This window comes from Esox lucius, chromosome 10 (genome assembly GCF_011004845.1).
Source record: "Esox lucius isolate fEsoLuc1 chromosome 10, fEsoLuc1.pri, whole genome shotgun sequence".
Classification (NCBI taxonomy): Eukaryota; Metazoa; Chordata; class Actinopteri; order Esociformes; family Esocidae; genus Esox; species Esox lucius.
In genome coordinates this window covers 23,671,895-23,679,107 of record NC_047578.1, presented here as the reverse complement: position 1 = coordinate 23,679,107, position 7,213 = coordinate 23,671,895, and positions in this window count along the sequence as shown.

Genomic DNA, 7,213 nt, shown 5'->3' with positions numbered 1-7,213 from the left:
GTAATCCAGAATCACAATGTAAATTTTCACTGTAATGCTGATAAAACGTTGTATATTTCGATCAAGCATGGAGAAGCCCCAAAATTAGCTACTTTGGAAGCATGGGTGTCAGATATTAGGAAGTGGATGACAGAGAACTTTTTGCTTTTAAACTCAAGAAAAACCGAAATGCTCATGTTAGGACCCAAGAAACAAAGAGTGTTGTTAGCAGATCTCACTGTGAACATCGACAGCTGCATGGTCGTATCCCAAAAAACTGTAAGAAACCTTAGCGTTACCCTTGACCCTGACCTCTCCTTTGATGAACATATAAAATATATCTCAAGAGTTGCTTATATTCATCTTCGAAACATTGGAAAAATCTGAAACTTTCTATCAAAAACTGATGCAGAAAAACTAATCCATGCTTTTTAACTTCTATATTAGATTATTGCAATGCTCTTCTTTCCGGTTACCCTGACAAATCAATAAATAAACTTCAATTAGTGCTGCACACGGCTGCTAGAATCCTAACTAGAACTAAAAAATGTGAATGCATTGCTCCAGTACTAGCCTCTTTACACTGGCTGCCTGTGAGGGTTAGGGCTGATTTTATGGATTTATTGTTAACCTATAAATCAATACATGGACTTGGTCCTACTGACTTCGCTGAAATGATCCAGCTATACATACCTGTAAATAATTGGGCTGTACTCTGCTGGATATTCGGCCATCATTCAGGGTGGTTGCGGTTGGTGGGTGTCCCTTTAGTTGATGGTTGGCAATGTGGGTGGATTGATTTCCTGCCTGTTGGGCCCTGTCCGGGGCCTCCCCTGGATAGGGCCACAATGTCACTGGACCCCCCAAGGTCTTATGCTGCTATATTATTGTGCTGAGGGAGTAGAGTCAGTTCTCCTTATCCACTATAAATCCCTGTAGATCTAAGGAATGCATTTTCAAAATGTTCCCTGTCTCCTGCCGTTTTATACTTAGGAGGACATGAGGTCCTGGCCCACACCTGAGGAGTACCAGGCTTGAAAGACCCGTTGCTGTCCCTGTCCAAAGTCCTCCTGGTTGTGTTGCAGATCAAGACGATACCTGATGATTTCAGCTGACACTGCTGACAGCCCCCCCCCCCCCCCCCCCCCCCGTGTTGTCCCTGTCCTTGTCCATCTGGTCATGCTTCCGACCTGGACTAGGTTTAATTAGACTCTGGAATCAGCCCACATCATCTCATCTTCATCTCATCTTCATCCGCTTATCCGGTATCGGCGGCAGCAGCTCCAGCAGGGGACCCCAAACTTCCCTTTCCCGAGCCACATTTGCCAGCTCTGACTGGGGGATCCCGAGGTGTTCCCAGGCCAGTGTCGAAATATAATCTCTCCACCTAGTCCTGGGCCTACCCCGAGGTCTCCTCCCAGCGGGACGTGCCTGGAACACCTCCCTAGAGAGACGTCCTGGGGGAATCCTTACCAGATACCCCGAACCACCTCAACTGGCTCCTTTCGATGCAAAGGAGCAGCAGCTCTACTCCGAGTTCCTCACGGATGGCTGAGCTTCTCACCTAGCCCAGCTCTACTCCGAGTTCCTCACGGATGGCTGAGATCCCCAGCCCACCAAACTGCAACCCCTCCCCACCCCGACTACACCTCGATATCCTGTCCATAAAAGTTACAAACAGGATTGGTGACAAAGCGCAGCCCTGGCGGAGGCCAACCCCCACCTGGAACGAGTCCGACTTAATACCGAGAACCCGAACACAGCTCTCATTTTGGACGTACAGGGATTGGATAGCCCTCAGAAGGGACCTCCTCACCCCATACTCCCCCAGCACCTCCCACAGTATCTCCCGGGGGACCCGGGCCCACATGCATTTATTAATTATTTAAATTAATATATTTACCCGGCACAGCCAGAAGAAGACTCTGAGGCTGGTTTCGGCCTTCTTTGGGAGTTTATCATAGCCACTGTTGTTTGCTCCTTGTGGTCTAAGGCTGGGTGTTTTGTAACTGCTGATGTAAAAAGGGCTTTATAAATACATTTTATTGATAAAATATCTTGGCTGGCAAGTTAATGGCCTCACAGAGAAGACTACACCCTCAAAAATGTGGTAGATGTTTGTGAATGCGTTACCGTAGCCTACTAACTGCATACAGGGGTACAATGGAATGACAGGCTACATAACCAAAGCTAATGTCTTTTTTGGCTAACAGAGCACAATGTTGGTCATGCATGGTAGAATAGACTTGCATATGTAATATAACGTTAGCTAACTAATTTTGGCTAATTTTTGCCATGAAAATTCATGAAAACCCTGCCACTTAATAATTTGTAATTTTTGGTGAAGGTAATGTTGATTTCTCCTTAATAATTATAACCCCTTTAGCATTGCAGCTAAATTGGCTAAATATTTAGGGTATTTACAAGCCCTAGTGTAATTTAGTCAAAACAGTAATTAGCCCCAGGTCTAAAGTCATTAAACCTGTTACATTGCACCAGAGGTGCAATCCATGAATTAGCAGACAAACTTTGTGGAACATATTTGCTGTGTATCCTTTATTATTGCTGCTGCCTTTGTACACTCAAAAAAGAACTGCACTGAAAACAGCTTCTGAAATGTGAATATTTATCAAAAGTAAATCAAACAGCCATACAGCAGGATATAAAAAGTGGCATACAAGATATACAGGGAAGACTACAGTGGGAGGTTGGTTGTTAAATTTGCAGATTGAGCAAATGCCTAGCGAGTTGCCAATTTCTGTTGCTTTTCTTATATGCAAGGTTCCACCAGACTTGCCGCAAATTTGGGTGGAAATGTCTGGGAAAGAGATTAGGAAATGTTCTTATGGATGCATTTCCTAGGCACGTATTGTTGGTGTTCATACATAACTTATGTATGCATGTGGTTCCCTAGCCCAATGGAGGTCAAAATAGGCTACCCAACAAAACATGTTAACCTCTCTTTCAAAACCCATTAATATATTTAAACCACTTTTATTTGTAATTATGTACATAAGGAATGTTTTCATTATCATTAAAATATTCTATTTCTTTTCTTTGACTTTTTCTAAGGTTGTAAGACTAGTGTAGATAGAAATATACTTTGTAGAATAGTGTACAGTAATTTATTTACATTTTTAGACTCCAAGTTTAATTAATGCAATATAAAATGCCATATGTTGAATTACAGCATAACAGGTGTTACTGTCGTAATGTTATGTGGATGTAACCTGTAATTGTGGTTATTTGCGCTACCACAGGGCATGTGGGTTCTGCAGTAAATGAAAACAGTTTATAATGGAAAACAATTACTTATTGTAGTTTATTTACTCCTGACAAGTTACAGACAAGTGGTCACAATAAAAAAAATCCTCACCCCAACAGGTGCCACTGGGAATACTATTTCTCTCATAGTGTCCCCAGCGATCTTAAAGATTTAATGCTGCTTTTTTAAATTTCAGTTTCAAATAATTTATTCAACAATTAAATACAATTCTGCGATTATTTGTAATCAAAGTGAATATAATTAAATATCTTGGTAAAAAGCCATAGGGAGGGGAAAACACTTGCTCTTATTGGAAGAGAGGCTTTTTTTCCTAATATACTGTGTCTTTCATGTCAATTAAATCTAAAATAATTGTATTTTGTAAATAACTTATCAGATGACAGATGTATGTAGCTTTTATTAATACCTCAACTATGAACTGACAGGTTCCGCAACCTTATACTTTTTTTGCATATAATGGTGTGATTAGGAGGAAATTAGTCAAGATCAGACTACTGTGTATCTCCCATACCTCTTTCTCTGTGATCCAAGAATACCTTGCTGGCACATTGAAGTTAGGTTCAAAGTCAAAATATGCTGAAAGAAACTGTAGATGTGTGCAGTTGATAACATGCATTTTGACAGTTTCAAATTAGGAAAATCACTTACAGTATGATGTGATGTGTGCTAAAACCTAACACCTGTGTGGAGACAAATTGCCATCCATCTAGATTATTGCCCACCAAAGCCTACTGATATACTGTATGTGTTGTTTCGTGAGCTGAAAATACTCATATTTGCTCTTAGGAGGGAAAAAGGCAACTGCACATGTGTGGTCTGTATGTGGCCTATCACATTAAAGTCTCATGTGGCCTATCACATTAAAGCCAGACTGTCTAATTCTCAGACACAAACAGTGGAATGATGAAACATTTGTAAATCTTGTATCCATTTACAGTTGGCTGACTGTACATGGCCCCAGTGGTATTGAGTCATCCCCAACAACTTGCTTTTCAGCTGTCTCTCTCTAAACATTAAAATTGTGACGCAAATGTACTGTGTAGTCGTTAAACATTTTGATTGGAAATGAATGGAAATACAGGTATATCAGTTTAATGATGTAAAAGAGACATTAGATATAAAATACACTAAACCCTCTTACTAATTACCTTGTAAATTGACTAAGTGTATAAACGTGGGTATGTGTCACACAATGATGTTATCACATCCACAGTGTTAATCAGGTTCTTGTGAATCAGCCAGTACAATTGCAGTATTTTGTTTTGATGATAATCATCATTAAATCTTTGGTAATCCACTACCATTTAAGTTAAAATAATAGGCTAACATACTGTGAAAGCACATACTCAATGGAATAAGTTAATGATTAAACAAGCTTGATTTTCTAAACATTGATATTGATCTTGAAAATCAGTTGCAGGATCAGTTTATGCTGTAATTTTTGTTGAAAATAATAAGATGGTGAGGTACCACAAATCAAGATTCAGTCTTTTTGAAGAGGCCTTCACATTTCTATCAACTTGACAGTTTGTGTAACTATGGTCAGAAATAAGTAAACTACATACTACTACATATAACATAAGCAGAATTGGGTAGATAACATTCTAAACATCAGAGGTAAAGAGGTAAAAAGTACAAAGTGAAAGTACTCTGCTGTATTTGCCAGTTTTATGAAGTTCCTTCGAGCGAAATGGTCAGATAAGCGGTGTTCATAACTTACCAGTGATCTTAATTGATCATTTACACTTTTTATTGAATCGATTGCTGATTAGTTTTGAACTCCCTTTACCTGGTTACTTACTGTAGATGTTAATTTACACTTCCCTAAAGTGGTGAACACAGCCGAACACAGTTGAGTACTTTTACTTTGTACTTTTTACACTTCTGGTAGAATCAGTATCATATATAGCTCTGAAGAAAATTAAGAGACCACTGCACCTTTTTCTTTCCTTTCCAAAAAAGTTGAAAAGGAAGGTTTTGAGTGAGGAACAGAAGGGTTAAAATTAAGAGTCCACTGCAAATTGAACACTTATGTTCCTCACTCAAAACTTTCCTTTCCAACATTTTTGGAAAGGAAAGAAAAAGGTGCAGTGGTCTCTTAATTTTTTCCGGGTTTAATATTTATGCCGGTATGTTAGGCATTTCTCAATGGCATTATGAATGTGCAATCGAGGCAAATTGAAGGAGTAGGGTAGCATGTGCAACTGAAATGCAGGGATAACAGCAATGAGGTTCCTGACGTAGACATGTGCATGTAACAATTGCTAATGCAAGTACAGTGGCAGTTCTAAAAATGCAATGAAGGCATTATTAAGGTGCAAGTCGACATGTGCAAATGAAATACAAGAATAGCAGCAATGACACGTACCTGTAGACAACTGAAAACGTGGGCACAGGATGAAAATGTCAGAGGGGAAAACCGCCTGGACCAGTGACAGGTTGAAAATGTCAGTGGGGACAACCGCCTGGACCAGTGACAGGTTGAAAATGTCAGTGGGGACAACCGCCTGGACCAGTGACAGGTTGAAAATGTCAGTGGGGACAACCGGCTGGGCCAGTGACAGGTTGAAAATGTCCGCGGGGACAACCGGCTGGGCCAGTGACAGGTTGAAAATGTCCGCGGGGACAACCGCCTGGGCCAGTGACAGGTTGAAAATGTCAGTGGGGACAACCGCCTGGACCAGTGACAGGATGAAAATGTCAGTGGGGACAACCGCCTGGGCCAGTGACAGGTTGAAAATGTCCGCGGGGACAACCGCCTGGACCAGTGACAGGTTGAAAATGTCAGTGGGGACAACCGCCTGGACCAGTGACAGGTTGAAAATGTCAGTGGGGACAACCGCCTGGACCAGTGACAGGTTGAAAATGTCAGTGGGGACAACCGGCTGGGCCAGTGACAGGTTGAAAATGTCCGCGGGGACAACCGGCTGGGCCAGTGACAGGTTGAAAATGTCAGTGGGGACAACCGCCTGGACCAGTGACAGGACGAAAATGTCAGTGGGGACAACCGCCTGGGCCAGTGACAGGTTGAAAATGTCCGCGGGGACAACCGGCTGGGCCAGTGACAGGTTGAAAATGTCAGTGGGGACAACCGCCTGGACCAGTGACAGGATGAAAATGTCAGTGGGGACAACCGCCTGGGCCAGTGACAGGTTGAAAATGTCCGCGGGGACAACCGGCTGGGCCAGTGACAGGTTGAAAATGTCAGTGGGGACAACCGCCTGGGCCAGTGACAGGTTGAAAATGTCCGCGGGGACAACCGGCTGGGCCAGTGACAGGTTGAAAATGTCAGTGGGGACAACCGCCTGGGCCAGTGACAGGTTGAAAATGTCAGTGGGGACAACCGCCTGGGCCAGTGACAGGTTGAAAATGTCCGCGGGGACAACCGCCTGGGCCAGTGACAGGTTGAAAATGTCAGTGGGGACAACCGCCTGGGCCAGTGACAGGTTGAAAATGTCCGCGGGGACAACCGGCTGGGCCAGTGACAGGTTGAAAATGTCAGTGGGGACAACCGCCTGGGCCAGTGACAGGTTGAAAATGCATTCTGGAGCGAAACGTACTGCCCAGTGTCAGAAAGCTCAGTCTCAGTTGCAGGTCATGGGTCCTCCAACAGGATAATGACCCAAAACACACAGCTAAAAGCACCCAAGAATGGATAAGAACAAAACATTGGACTATTCTGAAGTGGCCTTGAGTCCTGATCTGAATCCTATCGAACATCTATGGAAAGAGCTGAAACTTGCAGTCTGGAGAAGGCACCCATCAAACCTGAGACAGCTGGAGCAGTTTGCTCAGGAAGAGTGGGCCAAACTACCTGTTAACAGGTGCAGAAGTCTCATTGAGAGCTACAGAAAACTTTGGATTGCAGTGATTGCCTCTAAAGGTTGTGCAACAAAATATTAGGTTAGCAGTCCCATAATTTTTGTCCATGCCATTTTCATTTGTTTT